Source organism: Neofelis nebulosa, chromosome 11, assembly GCF_028018385.1.
Source record: "Neofelis nebulosa isolate mNeoNeb1 chromosome 11, mNeoNeb1.pri, whole genome shotgun sequence".
NCBI classification, from domain to species: Eukaryota; Metazoa; Chordata; class Mammalia; order Carnivora; family Felidae; genus Neofelis; species Neofelis nebulosa.
In genome coordinates, this window is record NC_080792.1 from 4346291 (window position 1) to 4360057 (window position 13767).

At 43.0% G+C, this 13767-nt stretch overlaps 1 protein-coding gene across 3 annotated transcripts in view; it reads right to left on the reverse strand.

Moving 5' to 3' along the window:
* Window positions 1–13767, reverse strand: part of ZNF407 (zinc finger protein 407) — a 456703-nt gene that overhangs the window by 266204 nt on the left and 176732 nt on the right. The window lies entirely within an intron of this gene.

Consider the following 13767-nt stretch of genomic DNA (forward strand, 5'->3'; position numbering starts at 1 on the left):
TCTTACTCAATTACACAAATACGCTCAGACTTCTCCATTTTTTATAAATTCTATTTTATGAATAAGCACCTTAAAAGGGGGGAGAATTACGTTCCACAAATACACTAAGGCGCACATAATTTACCAGCAGTTACTAAGATTAAAAGTGCTGAGAAGCTATTAAGCATTATGTGCAACACTATCAAAAGATCAGCCATGAAAGAGCAGAGCTGTACCAAAGAACTATGGAACCACCGTTCTTTTTCACCAAACAAGGATGTAATGAAATTTGCAAAATTTGTGGACACAGATGACTTTTGAATTGCCAAGATTTTGAAGAACTAGATGATCTAAGGCAAGTGTTCCTGAAACTGTTTTCACATCTGTGAAATGTAACAGTTCCCTTTCATCCAAAAATTGGGGTGTGTGGGTGGCTCAGTCGGTTGAGCATCTGACTTCAGCTCAGGTCATGATCTCACAGTTCATGGGCTCAAGCCCGGCATCGGGCTCTGTGCTGACAACTCAGAGCCTGGAGCCTGCTTCGGATTCGGTGTCTGCCTCTCTCTCTGCCTCTTCCCCTGCTCGTGGTCTGTCTCTCTCTGTCTCTCAAAACTAAATAAAAATGTTCAAAAAAATTTAAATCCAAAAATCTATATTGTTCTGCAGTAAGCTACCTCGTGTCAGGACAAATTACACACAGCCAGGCACTGACATCTGCCAGGCACATGAAGTGAGACCCTTAGAAAGCCCTATAGAATATAACCTCCTTTATAAAGGCTGGTAAGTTATTTTCAAAAAGTTAAGTTACCCCTTTAGAATCTTAGTGGTTCTATAAATATGGTCTAAAATCATTACTAAAGCTATGAATCCTTCCACTAAGGAAAAGAAAGTAACTCTCCACTCCACTTCAGAACATCATTACTGCAGTAACATCAACCTAAGTCTCCACAACCAAAACAATGAGGAACCAGGACAGTCCCCAGAGGACACGTGCGAAGACGGGACACCGCCCACCGAGCAGCAAGCGGAAGCAAGCTGTCACAATCGAGGAAAGCCCCCTGGCCGTCCGGATGGGGCCTCAGCAGCACAGTGGGCAGGAAGGGCTGATGGAACTGGTGCTAAACCAGGGGAAAAACAACTGCAAAGCAGAGGCCTGCCGGCGAAAACCAGGCACTTGGAGGAGGCGGCGGCTTCTGATTGAAATTCACAGTTTCCGTCTCTCGGTGCAAACCCTTCCATCTCCAGGGACAGAGCTCGCCCAGGCTTGGTTCTCAGACACTGCAGCAGGCTAATCAGGACTCCTAACAAGCGAGGTCAGGCACGGCTGCCGGGAACCCCGGCGTCTGTGAGGAACGTGTGTGGGCTTCAGGACCCTTCTCTAAGAGCTGCTGTGCTCTGCAGAAACCGCTTCTCTACGCCACGAATGACAGCGGGTCCCTCCACCGTCAACCTCACGCTATGCAAGGAAGAACACTAAGGTTTCCAAATCAAATTTTGCTCATAATAAATGTGAGTAAAATAGCCACATAAACTAACAGTTCACACTGATATTTCAGATAAATTTTTAAAGAGTGATGATCTTCTAACACATGACATTTTTGTTGGAAGTCCATCCGGTGTTCTGTATTAATGGCATGGCCAGAGAGCAGTCACTTCAGCGCTCACCAAAGCTTCCTCCTGCACTAAGTGGGGCACTTCTCTTCCTAGCCAGACAACTAAATAAAAATTTTCACACCACCTTTTCTTCGCTGCGCACCAGCACATGGGGTGCATCATCTGAATGTGGGAGGTGACCGTCTTACCAAAAAGACCGTGGTGCACGAAACAGGGCCAGAAATAAATTATCGTCGGTCCATCAGTGACCCCGTCTCATTTTATTTATACATTCAGTAACATAATTAACGTCGGTGGATTCACCACCAAACCTGAGAATTAGAACACTGTGTACCAGATTTTAATTTATCCCGACCTCGAACTTCCAGCTGTGAATGATTACCTTCTCAGATTTTTGTTCACTCTTTCCTTATTTTCATCATCATCAACTCTAGCAGTTGAACCACTTGATTAAACTGTTTTGGTTTTAACCACTTCCTGAGAGGCACTGGAGACCTAGGACAGGAAGAACACAACAGACGAAGCAGTGCCGAGGCAGGCAGGCTGGGCTCCAGCAGCAGCCGAGTTAGGAGCTCTGACCGGTGGCTCTGAGCATGTCCGATTCCAACCAGAATGTCCAGAGGAATTTAAATTCTTTGTGACCACTGGCACACGAACCCTATCATGAGTGTGATATCTGCAGAAGTCAACGGCCTACAGTACAGTAGCTCTGTGCATGAGACATTTACTCTGCTGAGGAGCCCACGGCTTCTCTGAGGTGCAGAGAAGGTCCCTCGTCACTGATGTGGTCTTTGGGACCCTCTGCCAGGTGCAGGCAGAGTAGCTATGCTCTTGTTTGGTTTTACACGGTTCTATTCTACAACATTATGTTTGCTGTTTAACAGAAGAGAAAACTTAAAAATGCATTGAAGCTTTGAAATATGTCCATATACTGTTATCATTACAAGTATGAATAAAAAAATAATAAGCATTGGGCTAAATCCTTTGTTAAAATTTTTCCTCACCTTCAAAATCTAGTAATCACGAAACAATGTATTTAAAAAAAAAAAAAAAACAAAAAACCATAAATGTAAAAAACTTGATATCCAACAGTAAGTCTGCCAATATGTGTCATATCCATGTCACGTGATTTATAAATGTGAAATGAGACAAAGACATTGTGAACACCACAATGCTGTCATAATGAAAAAGAAAATCATCAGTTGTAATTAACATGCAAAAACTTTGAGTTTAATTTAAATACAAACTTCCATACGTATGTTCTGCTGAATCTGCTGTTTCCCATAATCATTTGCTCAACCAGATTAGCATGGAAAAAGGGGCACAGATATTATTTAGACATTAGCAACTGAAAGCTTCTTTAATACGTATTCATCTAAAAACAAGCACTCTTTAAGTTACAAAATGTTACGCGTACATAGACTGTGATTTTTTATAATAGTAGAACTATAAATTCATGCTCACTTCACCACAACCCTGACAACTGAGAACAGGTGTCGTCCTCAGCATCACAGATGAGAAGGTGAGAAAGTCACACTGACTCAGAAGAATGCACTTGAGCTTGGTTACACTAAGAGGCAGGATCATTTACAGTAACATAAACTATGTTAATCTGTGATACCTTCTTCATAGTGTGATCATAAATCATGTATTAGACCAGCAAAGAAAAAGGCCATCTTACAAAAAGAAAAATTTCAGTGAAGATTTTAGTATCTTAAATCCAGCAATACTCATGGAGTGTCAATCACCCTCTGAAAAGCTGACAGAGAAAGAAAGCCACCAACAACGTCCTCAAGAAATCATCTCCTGTGGAAACAGGGCATACGCTGTAAAGTAGAATGTGTTAAACAGCACACTGGCCTTGGTGGGCAGAAGTGATTATAGAGAGTGAAAATTTACAGGGGCATTTCCAATAAGACAAAATCTGGACCTTGCTTGAACAGACAATACGTGTGACCCACCTAGAGGACACGGAGACATGGCTTCCAGCAGGGCAGTGGGCGGGAGTTTTTCATGTTGTCTTGACCCAACTCCTAGATCATGCTTACTACACCATGCTGGAAATCATCCATAAAACAAGAAAAGAACTGGAATTACATTAAAACTCAATGAAAAGGACTTTCTCTGAAAAGTAGGTCTCTATGTTGGGATCACATGCTGGAAGTAACTCAAAATGAAATTAGGTTGATTTACAGAAAAGTACTAGCGTTTGACAGTTTTCAACCTCTGTGTTCATTTACACGATTCAATCTGCGGAGGTGCTAATTTAGTAAGCATCAAAGACATCATGATTCTTCTGAAAGGGAATGAAGGATTGGCTGGAATGAAGGAAGGTGCTTGGGTGAAACACTGGCATTACTACAGGGTCAACGCATCTCATATGGCACATCGGAGTCTGCTTGTTTTCTCCTGTGAATACTAAGGGCAACAGAACCATAAAACCAGTGGAGACGCCCTTTGCTTTAAGCTCACAATTGATTATACAAGTGACCCCAGTGCCAAGAAATGGGGAGAAATATCTTAGAGGGTAACTTATGTAAACCCTTGATTTTTCCTATCAGAGCTCCATAGCATAATGAAATGTAAACACCTTGTTTCTCATCTGCTAAAATGGATGATCAAATTTGCTTTGATCTAACTTTATAAAAATTACCTTCAGAAAGGTTATAAGTTTCCTGAAAACTCCTCAGGAAAAATTTTAATCTTGGACTTTTATAAGCAACTACCAAGACATCATGAATATAAAGAACCTCTCACAAAAAGTCAGTACTATATAATGAAACTGTGTAAAAGTTGGTAATTAAGCATAATTGAAGGCTGCAGTGAACATATAGGCCTTTGTTCTTTTTAATTCTGGCACTGACTGGGAATTAAAGATAAGAGCTTAAGGCATATTTTAGTCAGAGTCCAGATGTATAAGCCCCAATGTTCTAAAAGTAATTTAAGTGAAATAAAAGAAGAGAATGGCCAAAAATATTCTAGATGCCTGCCAGGGAAAAACACCTATATTCTGAACGTTTAACATATTTGATCAATCATATTTGGAATCATTTATTCCCTGACTTTAAAAAAAAAGTTAAAATAGCAGATATTCTCATATCCAAGATCTGAATGAATTACTAAAGCATAGCAAAAAAAATCCCTTAAAAATTAATTTGTCACATTAAACAACAATGTATTATTACATGCAAAGTAATTTGAACGTTCATGCTAAAAAAGGTATAGACAGTTCACTATTGCCACAAAATTCAATTGTCTTATTTCAATATAGGAATAAGAGAGGAGACAAGAGAATAAAGATTCTCAGTACTAAACCATACATCCATGGTCTAATAACTCACAAAGTAGTACTAGATGACATAATTATAATGTATGCAGTATTATTATAGTCTTTGGGTTTCTTATTTTGGGAGCTGGAAGTGGCGGGATAGAGGAATTTCTAACCACACACACATAGCTATTCTTTATTCACCGATGTTCCGTAGGAATATGGTGAAAAACAAGACCAGTTAGAGATGGAATAAACAAGAAAGGGACTGATAAAGGACCGGGGCCTCGGGCTGAGAGTCCAGAACGTTTGGACTGGCAAGCAGGACAGAGGGGACCCAGTATGAGTGTGCAGGGGGAGTAGGCAAAGTATGTAGAAGGGAAGAAAATGGGTTATAGAGTTGAGACAAGAACGTGTCTAACAAAATACAACGGGCGATTAAGGGGCTTCCTTGCAGGTTGGCTCTGCAGCAGGATGCAGCAGAAGGACACTGGAGTTGGAACAAGAGAAGGGCCCAGGCAGCCAGCCAGGGAAAGGAGACAGGGCTCACGGATACACGTCGCTGTGACAACGCTAGCCCACTTGCCTGCAGTCTCTCCCTGGTGTCTGCACTCCACATGACAGATGAACAATTCCAAGAGTTCTAACTTCCCTGGCTTTCTCTTTACATACAGAGTGAACGGTCACCGGCACCGGGCTCAAGGCTCTTCTCAGTCGGACTCCAACCCAGCTTCCCAGGCTCATCCTAACCCGTCCCATAATCCCCTTAAATGAAATCCTCCTAGTGGTAACCGTTTCCCCCACAATGCACAGTCTGTGGTCTCAGGGTTCCATCTCCTACCACTCTCTGCCAACCCCACGCCCAAGGCCACTGCAGGCTCGTGGAAACAGGGCATGTGAAGCTCACACACACCTCACAGAGGGCCTCTCACCGTGCTCCGCTGGGAAGGCTCTAAGTCCACGTTACACTTACAATGTAGCCCCAGCAAAAAGGTCCTTCCTGACCACCCATCCTAAAATAACACCTCTCCCAGACACTCTGGAATAGCACCCAAGTGTCTGTCCATCAGAATCTTACCCCCACAGAATTCTCTCTTACCTTTATGTTTGTATTATGTGTCTAAGCTGCACCTCAGCTCAGCAGCCCCAAATCTGAGGGGTGTAAGAACAGAAGCTGTTATCATCTTCAAATACCAATACCATCTCAATTCTGGAACACAGCCGTCACTGTAGTAATAAACGTTTACAGGAAGAACGAGCCAACAGGGGCACCTGGGTGGCTCAGTCGGTTAAGCACCCAACTCTTGGTTTCGGCTCAGGTTTGTGAGATGGAATCCCACGTCGGGCTCTGCGCTGAAAGCGTGGGGCCTGCTTGGGATTCTCTCCCCCCGGCCCCGTGCCCCTGCCCTGCCCCACTTGTGCTATCTCTGTCTCTCTCAAAATAAATAAATAAACTTAATTAGAAAGAATAAGCCAATAAATAAATGAGATGCCTTTATCAGCATAATAACCTTATGCAAGATTTTTTCCTCTCCTAAAACCTTCTTCTGTATCATTGTGTAGCTCTTCTCTTTCTTTGGATGTATTATGGACAACTGTAAAAAAACCAATCTCTTCTAAAAAACAAAGTCATATAATATTCATGATTTTTTAATGCCCAGGAATTAAATACAGAAATGAATGCTCGATAAAACGCTGGCTTAAAACTAAAGAATAATTTAGAAAAAGTAGAAAACAATCTTACATTTCTATAACAAATATATCTACCACTAACACTTAGAATTCCTCCACCACCAACTTGAGAATTTCTTTTAAAGTGGTAAATACGGGGGCGCCGGGGTGGCTCAGTCGGTTGAGCGTCCGACTTCGGCCCAGGTCACCATCTCCCGGTCCGCGAGTTCGAGCCCCGCGTCCGGCTCTGGGCTGATGGCTCAGAGCCTGGAGCCTGCTTCCGATTCTGTGTTTCCCTCTCTCTCTGCCCCTCCCCCATTCATGCTGTGTCTCTCTCTGTCTCAAAAATAAATAAATGTTAAAAAAAAATTTTTTTTAATAAAAACAATAAAAAATAAATAAAGTGGTAAATCTGGTATTTGATCCACATAACCATGATGCGCTAAGAAGGTATGTGATCACATAACCATGAGGCACTAAGAGCGGCTCTCATTCCTGACCGAACGAGAGAGGATGTCCTGGTATAAACGCATCCTCCCTCTCCCTGCCGAGTACATACTAATTCTGTCTGCTTAGCAAACTTTAGGAGCAATTGGTCTTCAAAATAACAAATAATCATGAGAAATAAAAAACACCATTTGAATCAGTGCAAGGAAGTACATTAAGTGTTCATACCGCAGGGAAAGGACAGTTTTAAAAAAGTCTAATAGGACTGCACAATGCTAAACACATTGCCCCCACACCAAACAGCCGAAGGCATACACAGTCCCAAGTACTGACCCTACTTTACAAAAATTCCCATTGCAAAACTTCCCTTGAATTATGTGAGCATTGATTTATGGGAGGTGGTTAAAACATATTGCTCACATAAAACGGGAATTTGCCAGAAGGGAAAAAGCGAGGAAACACGAAGTAACAGAAGTACATGAAATGCGCGTACCACGGAGCCCACTCCATCGTGCAGACACAGACAAGGACTCCGGCCCAGAACTTCCTGGCAGTAAACGTAATGAGGAAAGCTCAGTTACATACAGGATTTGCTGGTGCTTAAGACCAAAATGACAAGTTGTTTCAGAAAGGCACAACCTTTCCTGGAATAAAGACCAGAGAGAAACTGGCCCCCAAGTCTCACAAGGAAGATGTGACCTGTTTTCATGAGCAGCAACCTGTAGCTCACAGTAAGAAAGATACGACTTTTATAAGGTTACTTCTTAAAACATCCCTAAATGTAAGCAATTATCACAAAAACCAGGAAGAAAGCAAGTAACACAGTGGAGGAAAGCAGCTCTCTCACGATGGTGCTCGCCGAGGGTGCGGGCGGAAGCATGTTCAGAAGGAAGGGAATACGCACCACGAACAGCACTAAAAACGCTGGACAGGCGTACCGAGGACAGCACTAAAACAGCTGGACAGGCGCACCGACGACAGCACTAAAACTGCCAGACAGGCGCACGGAGGACAGCACTAAAACAGCCGAACAGGCGCACCGAAAACAGCACTAAAGCAGCCGGACAGGCGTACCGCGGACAGCACTAAAACAGCCGGACAGGCGCACCGACAACAGCACTAAACCAGCCGGACAGGCGCACCGAGGACAGCACTAAACCAGCTGGACAGGTGCACCGCGGACAGCACTAAAACAGCCGGACAGGCGCACCGACGACAGCACTAAAACTGCCGGACAGGCGCACGGAGGACAGCACTAAAACAGCCGGACAGGCGCACCAACGACAGCACTAAACCAGCCGGACAGGCGCACCGAGGACAGCACTAAATCAGCCGGACAGGCGCACCGCGGACAGCACTAAAAAGCCGGACAGGCGCACAGAGGACAGCACTAAACCAGCCGGACAGGCGCACCGCGGACAGCACTAAAAAGCCAGACAGGCGCACGGAGGACAGCACTAAAACAGCCGGACAGGCGCACGGAGGACAGTACTAAACCAGCCGGACAGGCGCACGGAGGACAGCACTAAACCAGCCGGACAGGTGCACCGACGACAGCACTAAAACAGCCAGACAGCGCACAGAGGACAGCACTAAAACAGCTGGACAGGCGCACCGAAAACAGTGCTAAAGCAGCCGGACAGGCGCACCGCAGACAGCACTAAACCAGCCGGACAGGCGCACCGTGGACAGCGCTAAACCAGCTGGACAGGCGCACCGCGGACAGCACTAAAACAGCCGGACAGGCGCACCGACGACAGCACTAAAACTGCCAGACAGGCGCACGGAGGACAGCACTAAAACAGCCGGACAGGCGCACCGAAAACAGCACTAAAGCAGCCGGACAGGCGTACCGCGGACAGCACTAAAACAGCCGGACAGGCACACCAACGACAGCACTAAACCAGCCGGACAGGCGCACCGAGGACAGCACTAAATCAGCCGGACAGGCACACCGCGGACAGCACTAAAAAGCCGGACAGGCACACGGAGGACAGCACTAAAACAGCCGGACAGGCGCACCGCGGACAGCACTAAAAAGCCAGACAGGCACACGGAGGACAGCACTAAAACAGCCGGACAGGCGCACGGAGGACAGTACTAAACCAGCCGGACAGGCGCACGGAGGACAGCACTAAACCACCCGGACAGGTGCACCGACGACAGCACTAAAACAGCCAGACAGCGCACGGAGGACAGCACTAAAACAGCTGGACAGGCGCACCAAAAACAGTGCTAAAGCAGCCGGACAGGCGCACCGCGGACAGCACTAAACCAGCCGGACAGGCGCACCACGGACAGCACTAAAACAGCCGGACAGGCGCACGGAGGACAGCACTAAAACAGCCGGACAGGCGCACCGAGGACAGCACTAAACCAGCCGGACAGGCGCACCGCGGACAGCACTAAACCAGCCGGACAGGCGCACCAAGAACAGCACTAAAACAGCCGGACAGACATACAGAATGCAGACACTCCGTGGGGCTTCTGAACACTCCACTGAAGGGGGAGTGGGGAGGCCCTGATTCACGGACGCTGAGGAGCCAGATGAAGGCACGAGCCTGAAAAGAGGGATTTGTATCTCCTTGGGGATGAGCCATGACAGTTAGCTCTAAGTAGGTCCAAATTTCTTCCCCCAAAAGTAAGTTGGAAACTTCAACAGACAAATGAGGATCTGAGAACTGACATTCCAGACCACTGACAACTTTGTTAACTTTCACGAGGAAAATTCATCAAGTCAGAGTTAGAAAATACCATTTCAGTAAGAAAACATTTGTCATGAAGCAACCATAGAACATCTAAATTACCCGTTTAATTGAGAAATATTTCCCAGATGCTGACAAGATACCTTTGGTGGAAAATATATACTCATCTCCATGTGTACCTTAATAAATTGTCAGTTTAAGTCAGTAAAGTATAAAAGGAAATTTTCTAAAAATAATAAATAACCTTGGCTTTAGATGAATTGATGTGACTTCTATCTATCTTTCCACGTAGAAGTAATTATTTAGAAGGGCCATCTGTCTGTTCAATCCCACTTGTTCACAATAAAACCATGTCAAATGATCACAGGACACTAATTCTACACTGGATACTGTCTGCAGATGGAGAAATGGCAAAAGACAGAGAAAGAGTCCTGAGCTCACGCAATATGAAGTCATTAAGATAGGACAATCTCCCACTCATTAAAAAGAGCAAGCCACGATGGAAAGAAGACATGTTTTCCTCCACTGTGGCTCAAGAGTTATTTCTGGTGTGTGTGTGTATATATATATTTTTTTAATCACAGAAGAGCCCATAAACACTTTATTTTTCCTAAATCAGGACAAAGTAAGAAAGAAAGAAAGAAAGAAAGAAAGAAAGAAAGAAAGAAAGAAAGAAAGAAAGAAAGAAAGAAAGAAAGAAAGAAAGAAAGAAAGAATCAGGGAAGGCAGAAAGGAAACTCTGCTAACCATTGGAGTAAGAGAAGAAATAAGAGGGAAGGCCAACAAGCAGCAGGGGTGGGGAGAGACGGCCCAAGGCCAGCAGTCATACAGTGTGACCCACAAGTTGGAGAAAGAACACTCCATGGAGATCTAAGATGGGCATATAGCACAAAGTAAAGTATCTCAGTGTATCCATGAGAATAAGCTACCCATTTCAGTGACAGAAAACAGTATTTACCCCACAGAAAATCACGAGGCATAAACACTAAGAAAGATTCTGGTCCTTCACTAAAGAATCACGTGCCAACTTAGCCCAAGGTAACTTTTAAAAAACAGACAATCAAGTGACAATAACGAATTAACCTCATCCTCTTCTGAGAGGAAAAATTTGAGTCTGTTTAAATATATGTCATTCACAGTTTTTATAAAAAGGTATTATTTTCTCATTTAAAAGCAACTTAAGTTTCTAATCAACGCAAACCACTGCCAGCAAAGCTTCAAAGGCAACTCCCTGTGCAAGTATATATGCTTTTCCCAGGACTGTTTCGGTCTGGGATACTTTCATGTTTCAAGAAAAAGAGTGATGTTTTCCATCTAAACTGAAAAGCAGGAAATAATGATGTTTTCATAAAATTTTAACATATAAACATAAAAGTTTATGAGAAGAGGGAGAAAGGAAAGGAGACCAGGTAGACCCCAAAGGCCTACACCATGTCACGTCTGGTCACAATGCGTTACAAGAAATTAGAACCAAGTATCAGAGTTGTGAGCATTTCTACCCCACAGTTTAGTCTAGGTAACACCTGGCATGTATAAAAGTGTGGGGGAAAGATTTTACTTAGCAATAAGATCAAAGGTACCATTAAAAGCAAGATGGCTAACCACAATCCCAAGAGTCTGATAAAAGGGGATAGGGACAACACAAATCTCACAGCTCAAGAATCTGAAGGAGGCCTGGGGGAAACCCATTCACTGGAACAAAAGCACTAATTAGCCCTGAGCCTACCCCTGACCCCCTGCCTCCTCCCAGCTCCTAGGGCCTAAACACCCCCCCACAGTCATGTGACAATAATGCTCTATCAGAGACTGAGAACCTGAGTAGAGGCCTACAAAGTGGCTTCACTAAGGTTGTGATGTAGATATCCATTAATAAATCGAAAAAATAGGTACACTTCCTTTGATCATGAAATTATTTAGCTCTTACACTGTCTAATGCATGGATCCAATTTAAAATTCTCTGGGTGAAAGTAGCTGGGGGTGCTTAGGAGCCTTCCTGAGATGCTGCCTGGGCAGATACCTCCTGCTGGTGCCTGGACACCACAAATTCAGAGATTCCCAGTGAGCCCTTTCCCTCCTCCTATAGATCCACACAAGCACTGAACTAGGAAGGCCATCTCCTGTTGTTATATGCGCCTGGCTTTCACAAGAGATAGACTTATTATGGCTGTTTCAGTTGCGGTAATTGTGCACAGGCTCGTTTTCTAGATTACTATTAGCAAATTCAAAGAGTCATAAAGATACTTTGGCTTACTATATTAAGAACAGAATTACTTATTTAAAAGAGGAAATACTTTAGAATGAATTTGAAAATTAATTGGAGTTTATTATTTTGGAACGTGAATCAGATGTAGCTATATTGAGTTCTTGATATTTAAGTGTATGAGACTTCAGAAACACAGTAATAATGTACTACCTTAAAATAAGTTCAGGCAAATTTAGGGACAAAAAACTATGTTCTTGCACAGGCCACCACTTCAGGTGTTCATGAAGTCAAAACATATATATTTGAAATTATCTAAATTACTGTTGCTAATGACAGTCATGCTGACAAAAATTACTGGCTCATCAAACTACAGTGCAAGTACATGAATTTATTGGTAATAAATTATCATTTTTGTATACATCAGTCAAAGCACAAGGCCTAAATACTTGCAAACAAAATGCATTATTAATTTAATTGTCACGGCCTATTTGGCTAACTTCTATTACTATTTGCTATAATATGCAACGCATAAGAGGGGAGAATCAAATTTAAAACATAAAAAAGTAAGCTGATTATTTTGTCCTGGAGAAATTAAAATATAGCAAGCTTGCAAAACTATAGCCAAGGCATTAATGTTTTAAATAGGTAAGAAAAAAAGGTTTAACTCAATTTTGAGAACAGTAATGCCCAAAGTGAGGGTTCAACATGCTGATAAAGAGTTTCTTTGTTTCCTAAAACCATTAACAGCCATCAATTCCCTCGCCAAGGCAGGGAGGAAGGTGGAATGGAAGAAAAGAGCCCTTTGGCACCGACCATGCTAGATTTTGCTACTTAAACACAGGACCTTCCCCAGCTACACACATCTACTGGAAGCCGACACTGCCGCTGGGGCCCTGGCTTTCTGACGTCGCATTTCTATTCAGTGAGAGGGAGCACCCCAAAAACACATACCGGAAACAACAAGTGTTCTGAGACACAGAGGTCTTAATAGAAACAGCAATTCAATGGAAGATGTACAGCTGAGGTGGGGCCTGCACCCTGGACTGCGTAGGGGGTTACGGCCCCAAAGACAGGACGTGCTTTCCCCACCTGAGATTCATTCTCTGATTTTAGGACCAAACCATGTCAGGTAAATGGAAAACCAAATAGCACACCTGGCTTTTCAATTTCTTGTCATGATACATAGGAGGTTTCTACTGCTCTTAAGGGCTTCAAGGATGAAAATATGTGTAAGGTGCCCAATTTTTCATTAGTATGAAACAATATGAACACTTACTTCACCCTTTACAATTCCTCAATAAAAGGCAAAATGATATAATTTGAGTCCAAAACATATACTAGTTATATGGTAGGAAATATTTTCTTTTTACTAATTAAATGACCTAGACTGTTTTCATCATTCGGAATTTATTTTGTGAACAAAATAGCCTCAGTACCTGTATATAAAGATTCTCAATGTGGATAATTAGTACAAGGAAGAACAATGGGATTAGAGTCAGAATAATAACAATTCCAACATGTATTCACTATAAGATATGGAATAAATTATTGCCTATTCCTGAATCTTGGTCCTTAGATCTATAAAACTGGAATAATAATGCACTGCTAATAACATGAGATAATGCATGTAAAAGCAACAAAAACATAGTACTTACAAAAGTTTTGTTTCTACTTTCATAAACACTCAAGAAACATAACTGACAATTCTTGAATTATAATTTAAATAATATAGAATTTTTTGAATTTCAAGAATAATGCATTCGGGAGGTGTTCAACACATACAGTCAGGCTCAAATTAAATCTAATGCTACCAACAGAAGTCCCAGAAACCCAAAGATAAAAAAAAAAGGAGGCAGGCATACACTCCGTATTTTGAGGCG